This window comes from Triturus cristatus, chromosome 3_1 (assembly GCF_964204655.1).
Source record: "Triturus cristatus chromosome 3_1, aTriCri1.1, whole genome shotgun sequence".
NCBI classification, from domain to species: domain Eukaryota; kingdom Metazoa; phylum Chordata; class Amphibia; order Caudata; family Salamandridae; genus Triturus; species Triturus cristatus.
The window spans coordinates 288,914,258-288,928,089 of NC_140583.1; positions in this window are offsets into that span (position 1 = coordinate 288,914,258).

Below are 13,832 nucleotides of genomic sequence, written 5' to 3' on the forward strand. Positions count from 1 at the left end.
AAAAATGCGTCAGTCCTTTTTCAGTGTCGGCGAAGACCTGAGAAAAAGTCAAAAAAAAGAAGAAAGGGGGCTTGGGGGGGTCTCCCCCCCCAAAAAAGAAAAAGCGGGGTAAAGGAAAAATCGAGGTAAAGGCAATGCGTAGAAAAAACATTCCGTTGTAACGCATGCGTGGTAAAGGCATGCGTTGCAACGGAATGCGTAGTAACGACATATATTCGTTACAAACATGGACACTTAGCGCTTTTCGATACAGACCTATAGTGAGTTTAAAATTAGCTCTGTTCCTCAAACGAAAGGTTTTCATCTGGTATGTCGCTGATTGTGCAGATAAGGAGGATAGATAACGCAAAGAGTTATTTGTGGGTGCGCCCACGCTTCCTCCTCACAGCAGTTCCCATATTATGGAGGAGAGAAGAAACCAGGTCGCTTTCCCTGAGAACAGGCATTTGAAGTTTATCTCTTCCCGTCGTCTGACTTCCCAGGCAGGCAGAGGCTGAAATTGAATGCATCTAGCGAAAGGAGAAATGAAAGACTGCTCCAGATCCAACACAAGGGAATCCCTGATGACAAGCAGAGGCATGTATTAACATGCAACACATCACAGGCAAAGTATCAGTTTATATCAACATAGGAGCAAGAGAATAACAAACAAACACGGCAGAGAAGAAATGAGTGCGGTTCAATTTTTTGTGCCAAGTTAGTTTAGATAATATAGTAAATACTCACTGCCCTGTCGGGGATCTTGAAGCGGTGGTGTGTAGCACGACGGGGTCACGTGTATAGGGCCGCCGCGGCGCTGCAAATAACCACATAAATGGACACCGCACAGTTGGTTGGTTGAGGGCGGGAAGACCTCGAGCGGTCTTCTTGCCGTTTATTTATCTCCTCGGGTCGAGCCCGCCCCGAGGGGTGCATGGATGCGTGTGCTGGGGTTACATTCTTTAGGAGAGCCCGTGTGGCTCTCTACATGGTGGTCGGTCTCGAACTAAGTGAGACTGCTGTTGTTCTTAATCAGCTGGACTGTCTGCTTCAAATCACCCTTCACTGCAGAGACTCCACTAAAGAGATCGCGTGGTGGTGGTGCTCGTTACTAGTACATTTTAACTGTACAGCGCGGGGGCTGGCCGAAAAAGATGCCCAGGGCCGTCATTGGTAGCGCTTTTGCACGCTACAAAATTGACGGCCCTGGGATCCACATACACTGTACGCCGAGCGCTGCACCACCACTAAGCTAGGTGGTGCAGCATTTGCAAGCATGTGCGCTTGCACTTACCTACACGCAGGGCTCGAGTCGGGGTACCACGCGGGTGGACGGCGTCCCCCCACTTATTTTACCAGGTTTTTCCGGGTGGACGCCGTCCCCCCTGCCCAAAAGCTGGACACCATTGTGTGAGCAGAGAGCCCGGGTGGGAGGGAAGTTTCCCGTAAATTACCAAAGATATGCTAATATTTGTAATTGGAGACTTTAAGAGGCACCGGTGGTGTGTGCAGGCTGGAGTGATTGGGAGGCGGAGCGAGCAGGCGTTGGCGGTTAACGCTTGGAATGTGTGTCCTTCTGTATCTTGTGCACTTTTGAGCACTTCGTTGTGCAACTGGGGCACCCCCTCGGGGGAGTGGGGGGGAGGGTGGTTTGCAAAGGACATCGAGGAACAGACCAGGGGTAGCAGTGCTGTGAAATGCCCCGTCATCTAAAGGCATATGAATACTCATGAGATTCCTGTTGTGACGTCACTTCCGGTGACAGCGTCCCCCCACTTCTTTTCATGAGATTCTTGTTGTGACGTCACTTCCGGTGACAGCGTCCCCCCACGTCTTTTCATGAGATTCCTGTTGTGACGTCACTTCCGGTGACAGCGTCCCCCCACTTCTTTTTTTAGGACTTGTGCCCTGCCTACACGTGACGCACAGCTGCCGCCCCACCACCCCTCCCCCCACCCCCCCCCCAGTTGCGCCACTGCTGTTAGCTGCACAGGCCCAGAATGTGTGTCCCTTATGTATTATTCACATTTGACATCAGCGCCTGTCCTTTGAACTATTACCATGAACAGAAAAGAAATAGCTCTTTTGTCACCCTGCACAGGCAGTAAACGTTTCCATTGAGCGGTTTGCACGTGTCATTGTGCTTCTTGTCAGCACTTAGGGTAAATATCTATTATTCTGTGTGGTGCTTGCTGGAGATGGTCTTTGTGGGGTGGTCACTTGGGTGTTTTATCTACATATGCAGTAAATCGGTTTCCTTTACGTGATAACTACAGATATGTTGGGTACATTTAGTTTGTGTTTGCTATCTGGTAAGCACCATTGCTTTGTGTGTGTTAGCATATGTTATACACACATGTCCCTTGTGTATGTTATCTGCAGATCTGGTGTTAATACAACAGCCTGTGCTAATTAGACCCTTCACTATTTGAAGGACTTGTAACATGACTGCAATTCCCAGAATGCACTTGATTTGTTAAAGACAGGCCAAGGACTGTAAACGTGGTGTTTTGCACACAAACATGCCAAATCTAAGAGCTGAGCCGCGTTGTCTACGCATGTTCAATACTATGTAACATCCACCCAGATCTGCCAGGTCGGTCATCACCCGACCCCCACCCTTCAAACACACAGCCCGGAAGAAATCGTAAATCAGAGCTGCAGTGCTCACCTTGTGTTGCGAGGGGGAACCCAGAAACGAGCCTGTTTCAGAGAAGCCGTGTGCACAGGTGATGGAGGGGACCTGTCTGTCTTTTATGCCCATAATTACGCCAGCGATAGCAGGAATTTGTCAAAATGTCATAAGCAAGAACTTGAGAGAGGCCTGGAACTGGCAGGAGCGGTGCCGCCACCCCCTTCCACGCGCACTATAGAATCTGCGAGAAGGATTGCTGTGCAGGCGCCTCGGCATCCCTTCACAGTCCGCTCACGTAATCAAGAGTGTCGGATTGTGTCGTTTCCTGCAGAGGAAGTCAGGGATGAGGAGATCTCCAGGTGAGGCCCCCGCCGGCCAGGGCCCAGGAGTGACAGCATCTCGCGCGTGACAGGCACGTTTTACCAATGAGGAGACGGTTTCCACGCGCTGCGGATGCAAGGCATGCACCCACAAAATGGGGCCCTGACAGAGCATATATACACTGTTGATGTCAGATTGAGGACGTGGGGGGCAGGCGGCTTTGGAGGTCTGATCCTCCCCCCGATATAGCCTATCCCACCCACCCCTACTCCCCAGGGCTTTTCGGGGCAGTGTAGAAGAGTTAGAAAAAGAGGGGAAGAGGAAAAGGAAGTGAAGGGAGAGAAGAAAGGAAAGATGAGGAGGCAGGATGAAAATGCTAAAGATGTAGCCAGAGATGGAGGATGAAGAGATTATGGAGAAGAGGTGATGAAAGAAAGACAGTAGAGGTACGGGTAATAATTGGTAAAAATAGAGAGAGAGACTGAGAGCTGTTGAGGACGGAGACAAAGGTGAATGACGAAGGACATGATGGAGAGGACAGGAAGGCGGTGGTAAAGGTGTCCTGGTCTATGAGTACATAGGTAGAATGGGTAGCCCTTACATGCACAGTACTAGCGCTCCCCCTCAGTCTAGAGCTTAGTTTAGAGGTTGTTGTTATTCCAGGAGGGTTTGCCCAGTATAGAGTACAATCCACTGGAGGAATTTCCTCTATCAAAGAGATAGGATGGTAAAGAAAATTCCAACAGTGTATTTTCCTTTGGTGTTAATGTAAAGACACAGGAGGATGTTCGGTTGCTGTCTGCTTCAAGGCAATAAATGGGACGCAATAGAATATAACTTTATGTGTAGTACAGGACACAAAGGGGCTCAAGGGGCAAAGGGTAGTGGGTGAGGGAAGGCTTACGAGACAGAGGAATAACATAAATCTCCAAAGAGTGATAACAAATTAGAAGTGGAATAAAGGAATGAAAGATATAAAAAAGAATTGAAAAAGAACCCAAAGAGGAGACACGGGAATGAGAGAAATTGGTATTTGGAGACTGGGAGAAAGATAGGAAAAGACAGGGAAAATGAGAGGGGTGTAGTGAAGGATATTTGTAAAATACAGAAAAAGAAAAAGAAAAAAAATGATATTTGTAAAATGAGACACCAAGGAAAGGAAAAGAAGCAGAGAATGAGAGCAAGAAAGTAGAATAATTAGAAATAGACAAGAATTAGAAAGAGAAAGAGGCAAAAAGTGACAGAATGAGAGAGTTGTTCCCAGACTCTGCCTCCAGGAAGGAAGGAGAAATGAAGCAGCCTGGATTAAGGAGAGCTGCCTAAAACTCAACTCTGAGAAGACCGAGGTCCTCATCTTCGGACCCTGCACCTCCGCCTGGGACAGCAGCTGGTGGCCCTCTGCCCTTGGGAGCCCACCCAACCTGACAGACCACGCTCGGAACCTCTGCATAATCATCGACTCCTCCTCTATGAAGAGCCAGATCAACACCGTCACGTCCACCAGTTCCAACTGCCTCCGCATCCTCCGTAAGACCTTCAAATGGATCGCCCCCGACTGTAGAAAGACCGTCACCCACGCACTCATAACCAGCAGACTAGACTACGGCAACGCCCTCTACGCCGGAATCAACAAAACTCTTCTACACAAACTCCAAACCATCCAGAACGCCGCAGCCAGGCTCATCCTAGGGACACCGCGCCACAAACATATGACCCTACACCTACGAAGCCTCCAGTGGCTACCCGTTGAGAAGAGGATCACCTTCAAACTCCTCACCCATGCCAACAAATCCCTCAACAACATCGGCCCCAAATGCCTCAACGACCGAGTATGTTTCCACGTACCCAATAGGAACCTCCGCTCCGCTCCGCCGACCTCGCCCTGGCAGAGGTCCCCGCATCCGCAGAAACAGAACCGGCAGGGGAGCTATCTCCTACATCGCAGCCCTGGAAGACCGAAGACCTGGAACGAGCTCCCAGTCAACATCAGATGCTCCCCAACCCTCCATACGTTCAGGAAGGACCTCAAGACCTGGCTCTTCGACTGACCCGGATCTGCTCCCCCCCCAGCGCCTTGAGACCCTCACGGGTGAGTAGCGCGCTATATAAACCACTGATTGATTGATTGATATATCCATAGGCAATACCCCTCAGAAGGGTCACTGTTAACACAGTTGCCACAGCCCTACTTGGTATCTTCCCCTGAGGGGGGACTAGCTATATGTCCACCTACAAGAAGGCAATGTGGGATGAATGTTGTCCTACCTACAAGTTCACCACCCCATATCAACCCCAGACCAATGGTCTGGTAGAAAGGTTTACTAAGACCCTGAAGGGCCTGATTATGCTTAACTGATAAGTTGAGAAGGACGTGAGATATTCTCCTCCCATGCCTGCTCTTTGCTTATAAAGAGCTGCCACAAAAAGAGGTTTGAGTTACTGTTTGGGCACCCTTTGAGAGTGCCATTGTGTTTGGTGAGAGAAGCCTCTAAAGGAACACAAGCAGAATATGCTGGACTATGTGCTAGGCCTGTGTTTCCGCATGGCAGAGTATATGAATAGAGCAAGCAGCAACCTGGAGGCCAGCCAAGAGTTCAAGAACCTCGGGTCATAGGTAACGATGGCTGAGTACCATTCAGGACAGTTGGTTTGGGTGTTGGAGCCTGTGGCTCCCAGGGCTCTCCAGGACAAATGGACTGGGCCCTATCCTATTCTGGAGAAAAAGGGTAAGGTCACCTACCTGGTAGACATTGGCACCTTCAGGAGTCCCCACAGGGTACTCCACGTGAACAGACAAACCCCCACCAATACAGGGCAGACATTACCATGCTGATGGTCACAGATGAAGGAAGGAAGGTTGAGAGTAAGCCTCTGTCAGACCTCCCTGTCCACCAATTTGCAGGATAGGTCAGTGGAGGGAGTTGTACTCTCTTCTAAGTTAACATAGCTGCAGCGCAAACACTGCAGACAAGTGCCACCAATTTGCTGGACAGGTCAATGGAGGGAGTTGTACTCTCTTCCAAGTTAACATAGCTGCAGCGCAAACACTGCAGACAAGTGTTGGAGCAGTTTGCTGGGCTGTTCTTCTACACCCCTGGGATCGCTACTTGGTGTGTCCATGATGTTGACACCGGTGACAGCCTACCTGTAAATAACAAGCTGTACAGGTGGTTTGACCAGGTCAGAGCCAGCATTAAGGCTGAGGTAGCCAAGATGCTGGAGTTTAGGGGTAACTAAGCCCTCTGCCAGTCCATGGGCCAGTCCAATGGTACTTATGCCTAAACCTATTCCCTAAGGGGGCAAGAAAGAAGTAAGGTTTTGTGTGGGCTACAGAGGTTTGAATGCAGTCACCAAGACTGACTCTCACTACATACCTAGAGCTGATGAGCTCGTTGACTGGTTGGAGGCTACACAATACCTGAGTACATTTGATCTGACCTCAGGTTACTTGCAGATTACTCTAAGTTTAGGAGTACAGGAGAGGTCAGCATTTTCTTTTCCACATGGCCACTTTCAGTTCAAAGTGATGCCCTTTGGCTTGGAGAATGCCTCTGCCACCTTCCAAAGGTTGGTGACCAGAGTCGTGTCTGTCTGGGTAGAAACCTTCAGTGCAGTTTATCTTGATGCAATAGCTGTATTCATTTCCATCTGGGAGGAGCAACTGGTCCACCTGAAGGAAGTGTTTCAGGCCCTGCAACATGCGGACCTGGCTAGCAAATGCGAGATAGGGCAGAGTTCAGTGGTGTACTTGGTCCACCTTGTTATTGGAGGCCATGTACAACCTCTCCAGCCCAAGATCCAGAACATACTGAATTGGGAGGCTCCTAAAACCCAGACACAGGTCAGGGCTTTCTGTGATGTCCATTATTACTACACACAATTTCTCTGATCTACTTTCATCTAAATAAAATTATCTTGCAATTTTAGACTACTTCCTGAATCTAATATCTAGTACAATTTTGTCATGATGATTAACTAACTTTGTATGGTCCAGTTTTATAGCATAATTCTGTTCAGTATTATGTATGTTATGATTGAGATCCTCTTCTCTTCATTCTGCACATATTTTCTCACCTTGTATTCACAGACTTGTTTACTCTAGTACATAAGTGAACATTCTGAGTGTACTATTGTATTGGATAACATTTCAGTATAGCTTCATTTTCAATGTACCTACCTCCACCCTTCTTAAAAGAACTAGGAGAACCAGTGATTCCTTGGAAGAGGTGGATAAAATTATTTGAAACTTACCTGATAGCCACAGGAGGAGATAGATTCTCCTCGGTACGTAAACAGCATATACTCTTACATAATTTAGGGGTTCATGTGAGGAAAGTTTTTTTGATGAGTTACCTGATTTAAAAACTGAAGAGCAAGTGGGGGGGATACACAAGGAGATTTACAAATGGACGCATACCAAAATACTCTAAAAAAAAATTAGAGGAAGAGTTTTGGGAGGAATTTAATGTTGTATTAGAAAGGCATAAGTTATTTTCTAGACCACAAGGAAAGAGTGAAAAAAAGATTATTTACATTGCTGCCTTGAGGGGAGTATCTGCTAATAAAATCACTCATATTGTTAGTGATGAAGATGTAGAACAGAAGAAAATTGAATTCCAGGTTTCGAATATGAAAATACAAACTTATACGACATATCCTACATGTGATGCAAATCTGGATGGAGGCTCTTTCAAAGTTTTTGCGGACTCCTGTTCTCTGTACACTTTGATAAACGAGGCATTTAAAGAAAACATCCTAAACAAAGACTATACCATTTTACCCTCTGACATATGCCCAGGTGGATATAACAATGACCCTATTCCTTTAACTGGGATGTTAGATATGCACATAACTTTCAAGGGTAAAACCACAGTGGGAAAAGTGAGCATCATTAAGCAAGGCTCCAACCTCCTAGGTAGGAAGCTCCAGGAGGACCTATGAAACACACTGGAACCTAATGCAGAAGAACAAGTTTATTTAGTTGTTAGGTACATCACAGGTATGGAGATATGTGAGAAATTATCTAAAGTTTTTACAAATTATTTAGGATTACTAAAGACTTTCTCTACAAAATTAAGCTTAAACTTAATGGGATGCCTGTTATTCTCAAAGCGCACCCCATACCATTGCTAATGAGAGAGCTCCTCAAGAAAGATTTAGGCAAACTTGAATTCTCAAGGGTAATTGAGAAAATAAATGTGCAGAATGGTTAGCTCCTATTGTTATCCTTCTATGTGTTGATTTTAGATATCTCAATGCGAATATATGGATAGACAGACAACCACTACCTAACATCAATGAAATGTAGAGTTTCATTCAAGGTGCAAGTTACTTCAGTGTGCTAGACCTCTCGTCTGCCTATCATCAAGTAATTCTTCATCCAGACTCTAAGGCCCTAACATCTTTTATTACTCCCTTCGGCGCTTACCAGTTCTGCAGGATGCCATTCAACGAGTAATGCAACACATACTACAGGGGACCCTTTGCTTCCAAGATACTTTGATTTACGGTGATTCTAAAGAAGAACATAACAATGTACTTGAAAAAGTTTAAGTTAATTAATGAATAATTTACTATACAGCTGGAAAAGTGTAATTTAGGTATCAAGTTAGTGGCGCACCTTGGACACACCAACTCCGAAGATGGCATTAAGCCTAAGAACAGCTTGGTTGACTCTGTCAGATTAGTACTAATACCCACTACCAAAAGGGAACTTAAATCTTTTCCTGGCCTAGTGGTGTATATGGGCAAATACATAAAAATCTTTGCTGAACTAGTCTACTCCCCGAGAGCCTTCCTCAAGAAGTGGAGTGTTCAATGCCAATCTGATTTCAGACAAGTGAAGGAAGCCATCACCAGTGCCCCTCAGTTGAGTATGTTTGACTTGAAAGCTAAAACGATATTAACTACAGATGCTAGTATGAAGGGTCTGGGTGCATCCCTCTCCAAATAATAGATGGAAATGATAAAATTATAGCCTTTGCCTCAAGGACTCTTAGGGATGCTGAGTTAAATTACTCCACAATAGTAAAGGAAGCTTTGGTGTGTTATTGGGCCATTTACCACTTTAAGTTATCTTTGTGGGAAATACCATTTATCCAGAGGACAGACCATAAACCCCTCATTCCCATGTTTTCCATTAGATGCATTGAAAAAGCCACTCCCCATATATCTAAATGGGTATTGGGATTACAAGGATACAACTTCAATATTGTGTATGTCTCAGGGATGAAAAACCAAGTAGTGGCCTGTCTTTATCATTTGCCCATGGCATCTGAGGATCAACAAGTTAAACCCCCAGAGGAAGCTATCTTGTCCATAGACATCCCAGCCATTGATAAGGATGAATGTGAACAGTGTGAAAAGGATGATGAATTCTTAGCTGAACGTTAAAGGCAAAATAATAAAGGGTTGGCCAAATAAATGTAGTGAAATACCAGACAACCTCCAACCATATTGAAATGTGAAAGATTAGTTATCCTTTGTATGTAATAAGGTTTTAAATTCTAACAAAATTGTACCTCCTAGTAATATGTGTGATCGTATCATTGAATTTGCCCATGAGGGTCAATTTGGGTGGGGCATGACCAAGAGTAAAATCAGAAACTACTGCTGGTTTCCACACATGGAAAGGATAAAGGACTGCTTAGCTTGCTGTTCCAGCGACAAGACCAAGGTCACACGCAAAGTTACCCTTCTCCTTCTAGATGTATCCACTAAACCATGGGACAAACTAGGTCTGGGCATTATAGGATCCATATATTTGCTCAATGTACACAACAAATACATGTTTGTATTGGTACATTACCATTCACGTTGGGTCACAACTAGAGCAGTGAACAACATCAATACTTCCACATTGATAGAGCTTAACAGATACATTCTTTAAGGAGGGTATTCCTGTTTCTATCATTAGCAACAACGTGTACAGTTCACTTCTTGAGAAATGAATCCATTTAAAAAAACATGTCTATCAAACACTGAGCCAAGGTGTTCCCTGAGTAGCTCTGAAGAAGCCTGAGATTGAAACAATTTAGCTATTTGGTGGGAGTAGATTTGCTTCCTGGAGAGGTCAGGAATGGGTCCTGTGGAGATAAACTGAACTTCAAAGGTAGGAGCACTGATGTCACAGGACCCAGGCCAGCCCCCACTTCCTTGATCCCCTGCCAGATGGGAACCCCCCTAATTTGATTAGGAGAGGGGTTGGAAGGGGACTGTAGGGAAAAGTTAGCCACACTTGTGTGTTGAGTTAGCCAGACCTGCATTCCAAAGGGGGGGATGTTACCAATTTTGATTTTTGCAGAAATGTGCATTCTGAAACAAAAATATGCCACACTTCCCAGGAAGTTGTCATCGCAGAGGGTAGCAACTTGAACTCCATTGGTTGGGGTGTGCCTCCCCCCCTGGCAACCCAGAATGGAGAATAAAATGAGAGATATGCTGGAGCCCCTCAAATCCCTGCCTGAAACATCTGGAGAAGGAGGGCTGCCCTGCTGGACCCTTGGCCTGCACCACTGAAAGACCGCACTTGCTGCACTCTAAAGGATCCAAACAAGAAAGGCTGTGCCTGTCTTAAAGGATAAGGAGTGGACTCTCTGAGCAGCAACAGGTAGAAAAGTGTTTGCAGAAGTCACCTGCAATATGCACTGAAAAGACAACACCAGCTGACCATCTTCACCTGGATTTTCCTGGACTGACCAGGTACATTGTGGGAGTTGGAGTCCCAGACCCCAAGTTTTGTGAAAAAGCTCCATAGGAAGACCGGTGATTGTTAAGCTAGGGGCATCAAACCACAACTCTCCGCTCAGCTTGCCCTGCTGAAAGCTCCGGAGCTCCTCGCCATTGACGACGAAGCTAATGACCTCTAGAGCTCACAGAGGTATTGCAGTGCATCAGGCTGTCGTCATCCACTTAAAATCTGAATCCCAAGACCTGATTGCTCAATGTTTAGAGAAAAAACTCCCCAAAAAATACAAAGTCAGAAGGTAAAAACTTGACCGGGTCAACCGCTCCTCAAATCCAACCTGCGCTCCATCGTGGTTGGCCTAAAACTACGACTTTGTCCCAATCAATCGCGACCAGATAGTGCGGTTGGTGCTTTACACTTTTTGCCACAAGAAAGCATATTTTTTTCTTTAACCTTTAACAATTGATATCTCAGGTTTCCTACATTGGATGTTTGTTGTTTTGGTGTCATTTGAAAGATAGAAGTATTCTATATTGTTATAAATTGGTGTTGGAGTTTTAGTGTGTTGTGTCTGTTACTTATTTACTATCATGGTGATATTAAATGCTTTACACACCTGTCTCATAAGTTAAGCCTGACTGCTCGTCGACCAAGCTACCAAGGGTTGAGCAAGGATTAAGTAAATGAGACTTGACTGGACTTTATTTGTGACTGTGGTATTATTACTAGCTACTGATAAACAACCTCCGGACAGTGGTGTAAGCTGAAATGACTTCCTGACATGGGCCCTGGCACTTATTTGTTTTCAAATTAGGCACTGGGTATTGGAAACCCCAAGTGAATAGAGTGGATGGCTCAGCAGGCACATATACAGCAGTAAAGGCAAAGTAACCTGGGTCCAAGAGGAACATACACCATTAGAATTTAACGCTTACAGTTTTGGTTGCAATTTTATGGCAAGAAGAGAGATGCTGAATTGTTGTTGCCGGGTTTTCAGTTGGGTTACGAGGGCTCTAGGTGCAGGATATGGGCAGACAATTTACACTCTGCAAAGGTGCTTATGGAAATAGTCCAGGGTAGGCTCCTGAAAGAGATAGGTGAAGCAAGGATGGAGGGCCTCTTTGATGTATGCCTATTGGAAAAGTTGCTTATTTTGCCTATAGCTGTGGTTCCCAAGAGGTAGAAGGAATAATTTGAATTGACACAACATTTGCCCTGGGCAGAAGGCAGTCTATCACTGATTACATACTGAAAGACTTCAGCTCTGTGATATACTCTGCGGTGTTGTGGCTGCTGATTTGGTGCGTACGGTGGGATTAGGGGCATACATGGCACACAGTCACATAGAGGCTGCATTCAGACTACTACCAGCGCCTCCAGAGGATTTTGATCTATTGGGCATGCAGTTTGTGGGGGAGTGGTTTATAGATAAAGCTTTACCAATGGGTTGTTCAGTGACGTGTATTGTTTGAGAAATGTAATTCATCCCTGCAGTGGCTTTTCATTTTTGTGACTGGAGAGAAGGCTGTAACACACTGCTTAGATGATTTCATTATGGAGTGTCGGCTGCCTCTGCAGACTGTTAGCAAATGCTGGTAAGTTTTCAGGAGTTGATGTAGGCAGCACAGGAAAAGACAGTGAGATCTGAAACAGTATTGGCATTCCTCAGTAATAAGATTAAGTCGGTGATGATGGAGGCAAGACTACCACGGGACAAGAGGAAAGTGCTATTATGGTTGTAAGATTAGGAGTTGATGACAAAAAAGGCAAAGGTTTGTAACATACAGGTTCTGCTAAGCCACCTAAATTTTGCTTGCAGAATAGTGCTCATTGGAAGTTCATTTAACAGGAGAGTTGGTTTGGCCTTCGCAAGTTGCAGTCTGCTGCATAATAGACTGAGATTGTAAACAGGAGTGAATGTGGATTTCTTAAAGTTTGCAAGTGTTTTTGGAGAGGTTCAACAGTATTTCTTTGTGGAGTCTGTGTGAAAAGACAGATTTTTCAGATGTGCCAGGCAGCAATGATTTTGGTCAGTTTTGGCAGGAGAAGTAGAAGCCGGAGTATTGGCCTTACAATTGGACGAGTGAAGGCTGTAACATTGTGTTCCTGGAGTTTTTCTGCTGGTGATGGCTTTGGCATTGAGGGCACTTTAAGAGCAGGAAAGTGTTGTTCAATTTGGAAATTATTGCTGTTCTGAACATTGTGAATAGGCAATCTACAGGCTATAAGTGGTGCTGTCGCTCCCATAAAAATGGGATTTTGAGACTAGTGATAACCCTTACACTCAGACAATTACTTGTTGGTATAGATATATCGAAGATATGTTCATGTTATGGGAGGGAACTACTGAGTCTCTAAACAAATTCCACAACTGGTTAAACAATCGTGTGGAAGATTTGAAATTTACTATCATACAACATAAACATATGGTTAATTTCTTGGAAGTCAAGGTGATTGCCAGTGAAGGAGAATTGAAAGTTGATTTACCCAAAAAACCTACCTGCCGCAACACTTTGTTGCATTTTACAAGTGAGCATCTGAGATCTTATTGTCCTCTTTCAGTTTCTTGTTTGCATGACGATATATTCACAATGCTCACTTTGCGCAGGTATCGTAAGAAGGACCCCGAGGGCCCTCTGGAAGGGAGTATGCAGGTGCCATACGGGCGCATGGCTCTGAAGGACGTGTGACTACAAGCCACCACCCCCCACCAGGACCCATGTTGCAAGGTTACTATATACCTAAAATTCATACAGCTTTCAAAAATTCTGAAGGCACAGTTATAACCGTGAGTTAATTCGGTCTTTTAACACCACAGGTTAGGGTGCGCCTTAGAGTGCGCATACCGCCATGGGCATCTGGTCCTGACGAATGCCTCGCTAAGAGCGAAAGGAGGCAGAAACATGTTGATTATACACTTTCTTTCACACTAGGATGTTTCTGGCTAATTTAACCATTTGTTGAAGATCCACCACACTTTTTACTTGTGCCTAGCTTTCCACCAATAAAACGTTTTGGATAAAACCAAGGCATTTTTAAACCACTTTTCACTCACCTTTTGTACACTCACATCACAAGTAAACCTGTTCCGCTGTAGTCAGGCATCGTAGCACACCAGGGAGGCACTCGGCCTCTCTGGTGGGGACCCATTGATGAAGCATGTCACGAACCAGGTTGGTGAGTGAGGGTTCTTTTAAAAACACACGAGTG